We start from the raw sequence: 13701 nt of genomic DNA on the forward strand, positions 1-13701 counted from the left end.
TTCTGTTCTTGTTGGACTATGAATTAACTGTGAACAGCCACCTATTATTTGGAAAGCTGAGTCTAGTTTCACAGCCTACCGCCAGCCTGATGGAACTGTTAGAAAAAAGCTACTTGATAAAATAAAGTGGAATCACTCAACAAAACAACAAAAAAAAAAGAAACAAATCAGAAACAAAGTCAACTATCAGTCTGGAGAAAGTTACATTTCTAAGGTTGTGGGGCTCCAGTGAACCACTGTCCACAATGGGGAACCAAGAAATCATCGACAACTTATTGAGGAGTTCCCAAAAAACCCAGAGCAACATCAAAACCTCCCAGATGTCACTGACTAACGGCTAGAAAGAGGCTGGACTAGTTTCTATTGCAAATGTCTTGAAAGGAGATAAAAACTAAATCACTCATATCTCCAGTGGGATAAAGGAGCTTGTTTTAAGTCAATAATTTTTTTATGTTGATCAAAATTACTACCTGCATTTGCAATGCGTTTCACTTCAAGACATTTTTCTCACGCTCTAAGTGAAATCATTTAAAAACGGGACACATCATTTTTAATCAATATAAAGAAGTTATGGAATTCATCTTGCTTGATAGTTACTTGCAAGTTAGTTTTGTCTGTTTGAAGTGTGCTAAGATATTTATAAGTAGAACTGGAAATGACTCAGGAGGATTTTGTGCTTTTGCAGTGTGTAACCGATGGAAGGATGAATTTAGCTCGCTTGCTGAAAATCCAAAGGAGATTCAGAAATTTCTCAAAAAGTCAAAGTCTAGACTAAAATCTGACATACATATCTGAACCGGGCTGTTCTGTTGAAAGCAACAGGAACTGTGAGACGCAGGGGCAGAACAAGACAAGAAACAAGAAGAGAAAGTAGAAAATCTCCAAAGTTCACTGTTGGAAATTTGCTGTACAGACTGAGACTTTTCCACTCGACGCTATCTACATGTCAGCAGGTTGTTTGGAAAAAAAATTGTTCATTCCTACAATAAAAAATATATAAATAATTGAGTTTCACTCTGTGATGGAAAAATATTGAGCTTTTCAGTAACAAACTCTCCAAAGAATGTGGCTAAACAGGTGGGGACAACGCCTGACATCAAGATGTACAGTGGAGGATCTGTGATGCTGTGGGACTGTTTCATTTAAAAAGACAAAAACCTTGAGAATGCTCTTTACTAATTCAATATTGAAAAGTCCAAAATAATGCAACTGAAATGCCATGGCAGATTATTCTTTTCATGAAAAAAGATGCGGAAGGCTTAAGCAGAATGAGCAAGCATGGGGCGACAGTCAACAACAAACGTCCAGGAAAAACAGCTGGTCTGCTGTCCTTTTTGACCTTGAGGTTAAAATCTGAGGTTTCCTTAAATGGCATTTTATAATGTACTCAGATGGCTTGTGTTGCATATTTAACAACTTAAATGGACAATATTTTAGTCAGCGGACACCGGCGTCCTCAGGACAGCTAAGACGTTTTAATGGACTGAATGGGGAAACCAAAAATTCTGACAAAGGCCGATAAAGTTTCCACCCAAAATGAAATAAGAAACTCCGACTGAAGACCGGATTTCTCTACTTTTTTTTTTTTTTTTTTTTTTTTTTTTGGTGTGGAAAAATGTGATTATTTAAAGTTTTTTTTTTTCTCATCTTTACAAATAAGTCTCTGAACGTATTCTGGAATCAGACCGTCAGAGTCAGCCGATCCGTCCGCCTGCCTCCTTCTTTCCGTCTGCCGGGCCTGACAGGACGGGACAGCTGAGCGTAATCCTCCGGCTAGCAGATGCTCAGAGCGCCGATACCTCTGACATGCTAGCAGGCTCAGTCTGTGTGTAACATGTCCACTGTAAAACCTCAGGAGTTCTCCTTACTTAAAAAAGTATATACAAACTCGTTGCCTCCTTTTTGTTTGCTTTCACTAAATTAGCTGACAAAACTGTGCAATTTTAGTCACTTTAACTTAAATTAACTTAGTTAACCTGAGGATTTTTTTAGTTGTTAAAACAATTACGTTTTTTTTGTACATATAAATACAAAAAAAAGCTTTCTGAAGTCCATTTTTTTTATAACTTGATTGAAACAGTTCTTAGTTCCTGCTTCTTATTTGTTTCTCTACTGAAAAGTGAACAGAAAACACAAGAAGCAGTGATGGTTTGCTCACTTTTTCTCTCAGTAAAACAACCATAATTATTATGCAAAGCTGCACCCTCACCTAGAGCCAGGTGGTGATGAAAATGAACACATTAAACAGCATCTCATGATCTCATGATGCTGTTTAATGTATTCAAACTTAGGCAGTGGAAGCTGCACTGCTCTGAAAACGGCTCACTGTGGATGAACTGACTGCATATGAAGCTTTGGAGTCGACATTTTTACCTTAGACATCTTAAAACTAAGTTTTGTGACAAATAAAATATTAGTTAAATTAGTTGCTGTTGGTGGTAGCATAATGCACTATGGGATACCTTCCAGACAAATCCTCATGTCACCCTTTCACATGACTGCAAATGAAATAAGTTCATTTTAAAAACCTTTTTACCTCAATGCTTAAACCAAGTACTTAGTATTAAAAAGAGTTAAACCACTCAATTCATTTAATCAATGTCAACTTTGTAATTTACTACACAGCTAAGAGTTCACTAGACTTAGTTTAACTGAGTCTTAGTTAAACCTCAGATTCACTCATCTGTTTTCAATTAAACACAAAGTTATGATTTACAGTGTAGAAGCAGTAATCCTGGACTCTCGCACCAAGACCACAGAGGGCCCCAGAGTGTCAGCAACACATTTTTCTCTCCTCCACACACACACATGCACACCCACACACACACACACACATGGCCACACTGCTTCAGTGACACTTCACAGCTAAATATATTGCAAGTGACAGCAACAGGTGAGCGCGCTCTTCCACAGACATGCACTGAGCTGGACGCAGGAGGTCACAGGGTGTGTGAATGTGTGTGTGTCTGATAGTGTTTGTGTGTATGTGTCGGAGGGCATGGAGTGGGGGTGTTGGACTGTGGACTACCTCAGCTGCTCACTTTGCAGAAAAGTCAGACCCAAACGCTGCCCAGCTCGGGCTGCCCCGCACTCCAAAGCCAGCTGGTCTGGCTTAGCAACGCTGCTTTTATTCACCTTTTTCTTTTCTTCCTTTTTGTTTCGGCTCATCTTGTTTGATACAAGGGACTGAGTGAGCAAACCCACAGCTGGAGCTGCTGGGAGTCCTTCCAGGTGAAGACAGAAACAGAAAGCACTGGTGAGTGAGCAGACGGTTTGATGGATGTGAGAGGAAGAACAGGAGAGGAAAACGTCAGAGGAACACAGAGCAGAGGACTGACTGGGAGAAGTTCAAGTTTGGGCAAATAAACCTTAAGCAAAAAATCTGAACTTAATCTGAATCTATGCTCTATTGTGATAACATCAACACAGACTCATCCTAGAACAAACAGGGAGCTGTGGAGAATAAATAAAAGGATGTAAAAATATAGGTGACAGAAATTTTATTTGGGGAAAAAAAAATTAATTACAGATGTCAGAAATCAAGGGTCAACAGAATCAGGGGCCCAGAATCAGCCAATGCTACAGTCTTATTGGAAAGATTTATCCTCCACTCACTGCCCAGCTTTATTTTACTTCCAAACAAAATGAAAAAGGGTTTTCGTCTACAAAATAACATGAATTATATCATTTCACAAAATTTCAACCAGCAACTATTAAAATGAAATAAAATAATAGTAAAAAAAAGGTAAGCCGGGACTTTCAAAAGCCTGCTAAGTCGAAGATCAACTTTATACCAATACAAATATATTTTACAAATTAAACACAATAAAATTTAGAAACAAAGGTTGAAGAAGAATGACAGAATTGCAAGAGAAATTTGTCCAAACTGAAAATAATCAATTAGATTTATTGTGTTGTTTTCTCATTTTCTGGTGTAATTGCCAGTTTAATATTTTCAGGTTTCTTTGAATATGATAGCAGATTCTGTAAGCTTAAAGTAACACGTAGTCTGAAAAAAGAAATTCAGAGAAGGAGGAGGAAAAGACAAAAAAAATAAATGAAATTGCGGAGCCGCTGATCTTCACCTGTTTTATTGAACTCAGTCTGGTTATTACTGTTCTAAGGTTTTGGAACATTAGTTTTATCATGATCTGCCTGATTCTGGATTTTTATTTTTGAAATAGAGCAATTCAGTAAACAACTTAACCATGTTTGAGAGCCCAGCTACAAGAGGAGTTTGGGCGCCCTCTGCTGGTCAAACTGTGACACAAGAAGCTTGTGTGACGTCAGGGAGTCCAAACATTTCGTTCAAAGGGCCAAAAACATCAAGTCAGAAGTGCATTGTTTTTGATATTTAAATATTACAGGGGTAAAGAAATCAAGCCAAATCTTAAATATATATATGCATATATATATTCTGTTAAAGCATGAAACAAAAAGGGGATTGTATTTCAATGTAATACATTTAAACTAAATACACGCTTTTGTTCTCATTAATGGTTCCTAAAGAGGTAGTAAAATCTCCAATTTATACTTTACACAAAGGTTATAAATCGAAATACCGGATACGTCATTATTAGGTATATAAATGAACTAAATGTATTTTTAAAAAACAGATTTTCAGAAAAGTTGCACTTTCAACTGTGTCCACCTGGGGTCAGTGTTGTACCTGTCCTGCGTCTGTCTTTAAACTGTTTGTGCTCTCATAGTTTGAATACCTGTTGAAAACGTAACTTAAATTAAATGAACATTTTCAATAAGGATTCGTAAACTTTATATTTTATTTTTTAATTGTTTGTTTGTTTGTTTGTTTTTACCAGACAGTGGTGCTGCGCTGCTCTGCCGTTGTCTAAATTCATTTTCCTTTATTTGTCTCACCCTGCGCGTTCCTCTGTGTGTGGGCGCGTGACGATGCTGCCTGACGTCCGTTCAGGTGCTTACTTACTCACTGACAGCCCGGGAAGCGCGTGCTCTGCTCCGGGAGGAGACGGCTCGCTGGATGGACTGAAGTGAACCGCTGGACGGAGACGCGCTGTAAGCAGGACGTGGCGTGACGAATCATGCGGGACTGAGCGGGAGGTAAGCGGCTGTGTGAGGACAGAGTCCGGTGAATGTGATGCGGGAGTGGACATTGAAGGGTCAGGTCGCAAGAAAAGTGGTTGTTTTCCCGTTTCCTGCGCCTTTTTCTTATTCAAAACATTGGACAAAAGTGTGTGTGCGTGTGTGTGCGTGTGTGTGTGTGTGGAGGAGCGGGAGAAGTTTCACTGCCAACCCGGTGTGTCAGCTGCTGCTTCTTATTCAACAATGAGCTTGTAGGTAAGAGCTCGGAGCTGAACGGAATACTTTTTAAACACAACCGAGGACGGGTCCAGTTTCCAGCCTTGGACTTTTGGAAATACTTTGGACATTTTCCTGCCAGAGTCATTGAACTCGGAGAGAGATTCTTTTTTATTCCTCCAAAAAGTAAGTGATAGAAAAACACCCTAAACTCTTCAACTTTTCCTCTTGTCAGTCTTTTGGCTGTAGTTTTGGGGAATGTCTCTGTAGCCCTGGTCCAGATTGGACGGTCAGTGTCTGTCGACGTCAAGTCTTGTCACAAGTCATTTAAGATTGAACTAAAACATATAACTCTGGACTTTGGCGAGGTTATTCCAACATGCTTCCATCTAAATTCTATCTCGGCTCTGTCCCTGCTGAAGGGAAGCATCCCACAGCATTAACCTGCCACCTCCGTGTTCTACCACATAGGTGAGGTGGAGCTGAAGTGTTGTCTTCTGTTTTGCTTAGTGTGCGTGTTGACAAATGTATGTTGTACTTTCCAAATTTGTTAAAGCATTAAAGTTTGAGATGATAACATGGTAAAATGTGAAAAGATTCTAGGAATGTGGATATGATTTTTGACCTCCTGAGATTTATGGATTTTTACCTAAAAAAATATCCATAAATCATTGGATCAGTTTACCAATTTAACCAAACTTTTCTCTTTTTTTCTCCCAATGATAGTTAAGCGCTTAGTTTTTAAGCAAAATGGTTACTTTTGGTTCAGTCATGGAAGCTTGTTCTTATGATACATTTAGTCCAACCACTGTCTGAATTGCTCAATATTTGCTGACACTTGCTGCTCTACAGTCCATAAATAATGGCTTTTATTGAAAAGTCATGTAACATACTCACAAATGTTGATGTGAAAAGCTGCAGCGAGAGACGTTTGACTCCATTTATTTAAAGTTGTATTGTGAGAGTGATCCGAGCCTCACATTGTTCTTAAAACACGCATCAATGTTTTGTTTTTGTTTTTCTTGTTTTGTTTTAGATTACCTATGTTATGACATCATCCAGCTGAGCCACATGGTTTCACTTATCAAATAGAAGGTCAAAAAGTGGTTTAAAAATCACAAAATCACATGAGTGATAAAGCATCTTCTCTCATAGTTTCCCTTTTAATCTCTCACCAAATTGACTGGTGTTTGTGAAGCAGCCAACCCAGAAATGGTTCATTTTCTGTGGCTGTAAGCCCAAGAATAGAAACAAGGAAAACTACATGTTAGCTTCTGCTACGATAGTTTCCACTGCACATATTAAAGCACATTGAAGTATATTTTGTGTCTGAACAACTAAAATAGGCAGCTATGCATGTTTTTAGAGAGGGTCTTGAGTATTCACAGATTTCACAGATACTTTATGAGTTTCAGCCGACAAATCACTGAAATTTATAAATTAATTTATAAATGTCACAGTTTCAAAGTAAACATTTACTTTGTGAGCATAATATTAAATAAGCAAGTATGAACAACTACACATTTAGCTGAAACTGTGACATTTATAAACAAATGATGAAAATATGTCTTTGAGAAATTAACCCTCATTGTTTTTGTCTTCCCAAATTATTTCTGTTAATTTTGACTGGGTAACTTTACAAATGGCCCCCTTTTAAACACTTCAGCAAAGATCTACATATATCCCTCTTCCTAGCTTCCCCTCCAACTCATGTGGGCCGTCCAAGGCTTTCCACTACCCATGTGACTTAATCTGGTCAACTGCAATACCTCCCTAAGAAGGCATCCAGAAACCATCCCAACCAGAAGCCCAAACCAGCTTAACTGTCTCCCTTTGACTGAGAGAAGTGGCAACTCTGTTTCTCCCTAAGGGCAAAAGTGTCTCATCACCAGGTTTAGGGACCAAATGGCCCTTCTTTAAGGATTCTGACAGCCCATATTCCTGCAGTACCCCCACACAGGAAAAGCTTTAAGCATATGGTGACAAACCTCACCCAAAGAGAAGACTTATTGGGCCCCTGAATGTTGTTGCCTTGTAAAAGAGGTATTTCAGCATCCATTGTCCGTGATGGAAAGCATCTTGTTTCTGATCTGAGACTCAGCAGGATTCTGATTTCCAGTGCTGAGAAAAATCACATTCAGACACAATGCATTGTTTGACTATCACTTGCATGGAGTGAGATAATATAAGCTGAACATGTGGTTCGGTATCTGTCTCACAAAGTGACTCAAGAGTTGGTTATTAGAAGGAGTATCTCATCATATCTCACATTCAGGGTCATGTTATGTCTGAAACGCGCATTGAGAACGTTGAAGGGCCTCTTCCCGGTACTTCTGTGCTTTTAATCATACTTTCATGATTAAAGGCATTTGAAAGTATAATTACATACTTTTAAACTTTACAAATGTACTCTTCACACTTTTAGAAACACTCGGCATCGTTGTGACTACGCCTGTCACGATAACAAGCTTTTCTGGACGATAAATTGTCCCAGAAAGTATTGCGATAAATGATAATATGTTGTTTTGAGACCATTTTCAATTCCCATATTGATAATGGCAAAATTGCCTGCTCAATGACCAATAAACTTAAATTTTATTAAAGAGCACTTAACACTGGAACTGGAAGATATTTTAAATATCCAAAATAAAACACAACAACCAATACCAATTACAGAAAGGGAATGAAAATCTGCACATAACCAAATCCATAAATAAAATTGATTATTAAGTTTCTGTAAGCTAATTTGCTCTTCAAAAAATATTAATCATCAGAATGGAAATGATCATACTTTTTTTAATTGATCAAATAATTAATTGATTGATTGCTTCTTGGCTTAGCAGTGACTAAAGTTTTTATTTGACATGCTCAGAGCAGGTCTGCACGGAGGTCCAAATTCATCCTGGAGTCTTTCAGCAAGGAGTTGGCATGTTCTGCCTGTGGATGTGTGGGTTCTCTCCAGGTACTCTCCCACAGTCCAAAAATACGCCTGCCAGGTTAACCGCTTAGTCTAAATTACCCCTAGGCATGAGTGAGTGTGTCAGTCCAGACTGTACATCTCTTCCACTGGCCGCTGGAGGTAGGCATTGGTGTCCCTGCAGAGACAAGCAGGTTTATCTCTGCAGTCTTAAAGTGGTTGGACACTTTCAGACTTTAGTCAAAAGATGTTTTTACATTCAGGGTTTTATTATCTGTAATGTTCTATCCATAGTTCAACAAGCAAATGTCTGTGTTACAAGTTGTCAAGATTGCTGAAACCAGCACTTGACAATCCTAGCTCACAAGTTTTCACACTCTGTGATTTTTTTCACATTTTATCCTGTTATTCATAAAACATTTGTATTATTATTTTATGTCAAGATCAACACAAAGAGTACAATGAGTGTGATGTGAAGGAGGTATAGTCGATGTAATTGAATCTCAGTAAAAATGTGTTGGTTCTGTTTAGAGAACATTACTGACCTGATAGCATCATGAGGCCTGAGAAACCCAGCAGACTGGACAGGGAGAAGGTTCTGGAGAAGTTTAAAGCTTTCAACAGCTCCCAATTCTTCGATTTGATCAATTAATCCATTTTTTTGGTTTTAAAGATCTACTTTGCGGGGAATCTGGATGGTCTCACTAATGCACTTCTTGGAGTTCCAGAGTGATGTTGACCTGCCCAAGAACTACCACCTTCTCTGACGAAATGTTTGACAGCTTCTATTTGACTTTGAATTCAGGTCTGCTCACAAAAGTAATTGTTTTTTCATTTGTAATTTTCTTTAAGAGAAAAAAAAAAGTGAGGATAAAAAATGTTATTTGTTCAAAAAATGAAAAACACAAGCAAAAATCTGATTTTATTTTTAAGCCACTTTGCCCAGCCCCACCCAGAGCTCAGAGGATGAGTTTCACCTGCCATCAGGATAATGACCCTACACCTACAATGAAATGATTTTGATCAAACCTACTCAACGGCCAGACCTAAATCCAATTGAAAACATGTGGCATGTTTTAAAGTGAAGGTGTGTTGCAAAAAGAAAAATGATCACAAATTTCCCCCAGCAGAAGTAAGTTGCTACTGACACGCGAAAAAGTTTTTTTCAAAGCTTTGCTGCTGCAGAGAATTTTTCTTCACAGGGTGACTCCAATTCGACTGAATGAAAACTTCTTTTTATTCAGTGATAAACTGTATAATTTGAAGAACACAGCACATGATTGGTTGTTTTCTTTAGCAAACAATATTCCCCTCTCTCTCTCTTTTTCTTTGCTCCTGTTTTATGTCAGTCCACATATTTGCTAGCCTTGGTTTTAACTTCAGGCTGTAGAGACGAGCTTGATTAAACAGAGGGTTTGTTGGAAACAAGCAGATCCATAGAGCCTTCAAAGACAGCACCACTGTTCTTCTTCTACTCACCTCATGCTCCCCACCCCTCAAGGCCGTTCACGTCTCCAGCAAAGCGCTGCAGGCTGCTATCAAAGTGACTCAGACAGAGGAGGGTTTGTGCACAAGTCACACAAAATCTCCACCGGAATTATCACAAGGTTACACAACTACGAGACATTGGCACCTGCTTTATTTTTATAAGCTGTAAAACTAATTGGTAATAAAATTTTTATTACCAGTGGTTAATCTTTCAAAGGTGGCTGACCTCATTTTATTTGAGGAAAATTAACACAATACTTGAACAGCACAATAATTCATGGTCAGTTCTTGGCATAGGTTGAGATAAGTGGTTTTGCCGAGGGCAGCAACTGCTGACATCGACAAAATAAAAAAATGGAAACAAAACCCCCGCCCACGAAATTATTAAAGGTGCAGTTTGTAAATTTTGTAAAATTATGTTTGTTTGTTATATTTTCTAAAGGAGCTGTATCATTTAAAATAGTCTTTTTTAGTCTACATCATTTTATAATTCCCTCATCAAAAACACACTATTGTTGCTTTGATTCTTTCATGCATGTTTGAAAAATCCTTTTGTTTCCCCTGGCAACCATTCAGTTGTGCAAAACGCTTAGATGAACCAAGGCTGAGGTCTTCGAGAGTCGACATGCCTCATAATTGGAGTAAACACTTCAGCAAAGATCTACATATATCCCTCTTCCTAGCTTCCCCTCCAACTCATGTGGGCCGTCCAAGGCTTTCCACTGCCCATGTGAGTCCTCTTTTCAACTAGAGGACTCCCTTGCTGTTTTATACGCACATGTCCTACATCTTTCAATGTGACCCCCCAGTCAAACCAAAGTAATTCCAAGTGGAGAGACTAGCACACATTACCTGTTGGGAATCAAAACCCACAGATCCTGACAGTAGTCTTAGGCCAAGTGCGCACATAACCAAGTCTTTATAAAAACAAATATTTCTGTTACATTTTTCCTGAAAAGTTCCCATCCTCATGAACCTCGCAAAATATGCCAAGAGCTTTGTTTACATGTACAGGTATCTAGGTTGAATAACTTTTGAATTGCGTATTAGAATGTAACATTATTAAAACACATGCAAAACATCAATATCTGATGACAACATCGATATATTGGTGTATTTTTTGTTGCAGTCTGTAATGTGCAAGGCCCTAAATCTTGGTTTTTCCATGTACACATGCAAACATAAACAGTTTTCTGAAATCTCCACTTCGGTCTGAGTTTTTATGTTTTTTTAGTGATATGAAACAGAGTTTTTGTTTGGATGGAAGGACAAAACACATCAAAACTTATTCGTCTTCCCAGATATCTGGCAATGTGTGTGCTAGGCCATAGTAGAATCTAGAAAATTATCTCAAACTGCTGGTTGTTAAAACGAATGCTAAACATACCTCTTGTGATAACAAACTGATGGTCAGTACAAAACTGCGTATCCAGGAAAATCACCTATGAAAGGAGTTAAATTGCAAAGATTTGAAATGGCAAAGTTGTGAAATGAGCAGCAGCTGATTCTGTATGAAGAACCGCTCACACTTCTTCATACAGTTCCTTTCTCTCAAGACAGTTTGATCCCTCACAAACACACCCATCACCCGCACCAATCATCCTGCAACCTCAGGCCATCTCAGCTCTCTTCAGATCTTTCTTATCTGCAGCATCCTGGCAGGGAGTACGAGGGCATGTCCACATGTCGCCTATTAGCTGTTGCTCTGGGCGATGTGCTTTCTACACATGTGTGGACCCGAAAAAACACACAGCACTCCGCAAGCCTTAGAGTGTTCGACGGATTGGGAGAGATTGCTCGACAGCTGATTTCCATTTCTCTCTCTGTTCAACGTTTTCTCTCGTTCCTGCCAACCAGAACCCAGCCGTATTATTCTTTGGGGTAAAAAGTTCACTCTTTTATTTTTGGAGTCCTTCTGTTTTACACGGTCTATAAATAGTAGGGAGGTTTGTGAAGACGCAGGAGGGGGAGCTGGTTGGAGATTTGCCGTCATCCTTGAAATGATCAAACTCCTCACGAAGCGACACCTTCGTGCTGATTTCTGTGATTTGAAGCAACCTTCCCTGAGCGTCTCCCATCTTTGCTTGACCTAAAATTCCCTTTTCAGCTCCAACGTGCTGAGTGAGCGTGTCTGGGAGTGCTGCTAATTTAAACGGCGTTCTGGAGCCGTCCTGCAGAGAGGAGCGCTTGCAGGCGCTTTGACTCATGCACTAGATATTCACATAATGCTCAATCGGCATGTCTCTACTTGCTGCCGATGAGCTCTGTGCTACTGTCACAATACAAAGCTTAATCTTCTTGTTGTGTTGTGACAAAACACATCAGTTATGGCGTGGTGTGAGAAGCACTTGGGTAATGCTTCCTTCCAGCAGAAAACCAACATATGGTGATGAGGTTGTGCTCCTACTGATAATCACATTAGTCATTTTTAATTGCTGCTTGTTTTTACCAAATATGTACCTTGGATATGGAGTTCTGCGTTTTAGGTAATCGGTGAAGAACGAGCTATTCAGAAACGAGGAGGGAAGTGACCGTTTCTAAAAGCTAACGGTTTCACAGAAACTTGCTGTAAAGGTCGACCTTGCTAATGTTTTCCAAAAACTGCTACAGTCGGCATTCTTCACACAATAGAAACACATTTGGAAGGTTTTGTTTTCAGTGACTTGAAAATCTATATGTTAGACATTAGTATATATTTTTTATATGTCAGCGCAGAGGTTGGAGATAGAGAGAGTTAGTAGCGAGGCCTGTCACGATCAACAAACTTTGTTGGTTGATAAATCGTCCCAGAAGTTTTTTGTGATAAACTGTAATATTGTTATTTTGGAATAATAATACACATACACCTGCTCAAAGATGAATAAACTGTCATTTCTAACAAATATTTAACGCTGGAACTGGAAGATATTTTAAAGATTCAAAATAAAATATAAATAAATAAATTAAATGGATACTGAAAGCACTGCAAATAAAATTTTTGAGCTACTTGAGACCAATGCACTAGGCTTGTGGTCCCCAAAGATGATCCTGGAGGGCCAGCGTACGGCATGTCTTAGTTCTCTCCCTGGTGGTAATAACAATCTTCTCAGCATGTCAATATTCTTCTTTGGTCTTATAATGAACCAGCATTTGATCCAGGTGCATTAAACCGGGGAGAGAACTAAAACATGCACGATGCCAGTGCTCCAGGACCCTCTTTGGTCGCCACTGCGTTAGACTGAAACTTTTTGTTATTCAGTCTTTGGTAGAAAGAGGGAGAGAAAGGAGAAAAACAAACAAATGGAAATAATCACGCTCATGTAATTTATCATGCAATTCATCAATTTATTTTTCATTGCCACAGTAGTAGTGGAAAGTAGTGCTTTGCATTTTAATTCTGTTCATAGTGCTTTGTAGACTTATTCACACCACTTGGATTTTTCAAATTTTTTATGTCACAATCTACTTAATTGCTTTTTATGCAACTGCTCCAAAAAAAAATCAGATTTGTGGAGAAGATGATAGATAGTTGTTCTAACCCTGCTTTAAGCTTCTCCACTGCTTCCTCCCTGACCTGTCTGCTGACCTCTACTTTATACTGAGATTAAACACACACACACACACACACACACACACACACACACACACACACACACACACACACACACACACTGTTGCACTCTGTTTTCTAAGTTCTCAGGTCTAAGCCATGTCTGGAATCTAACCGATAGTATAATTATAATATCTCTGTTTACTTTAGCACAATACAACAAGGATATCATCTTGAAATAGGAATAATCATTATTTTAAGTTTGAAGATTAGAGCTTCTAACATTGATTTAACCCTTTTAAATACTATAAAAAGACTTCCAGGAGGCGTAGTTTCAGAAAGAGGAGGACATTTTAAAGTGACAGAGGCACATTTTTGATGTGTTAAATTACAAAGTGAAATTTGCTTTAAGTCATATTTGATATATACAGCATTTTAACAACAACCAAAGTTAACATAGTTACTTGACTGAGCTATAAAATTGCACTCT

At 38.7% G+C, this 13701-nt stretch overlaps 1 protein-coding gene across 3 annotated transcripts in view; it reads left to right on the plus strand.

Annotated features, from left to right (window-relative positions):
* The first annotated feature begins 3030 nt into the window (after positions 1-3030).
* Positions 3031-13701, plus strand: part of LOC129379735 (myocyte-specific enhancer factor 2C-like) — a 30811-nt gene continuing 20140 nt past the window's right edge. The window contains exons 1-2 of one of the 3 annotated variants that reach the window (XM_055060560.1): positions 3031-3256; positions 4934-5079. The gene's annotated coding sequence lies outside the window, so the exon portion shown is untranslated. Of the gene's footprint in view, positions 3257-4933; positions 5080-5122; positions 5464-8881; positions 9000-13701 lie in introns of those variants that run through there. The other 2 variants (XM_055060561.1, XM_055060562.1) reach the window with 2 other exon arrangements.

This window comes from Poeciliopsis prolifica, unplaced genomic scaffold (assembly GCF_027474105.1).
Source record: "Poeciliopsis prolifica strain line A6 unplaced genomic scaffold, Auburn_PproV2 SCAFFOLD061, whole genome shotgun sequence".
NCBI lineage: Eukaryota > Metazoa > Chordata > Actinopteri > Cyprinodontiformes > Poeciliidae > Poeciliopsis > Poeciliopsis prolifica.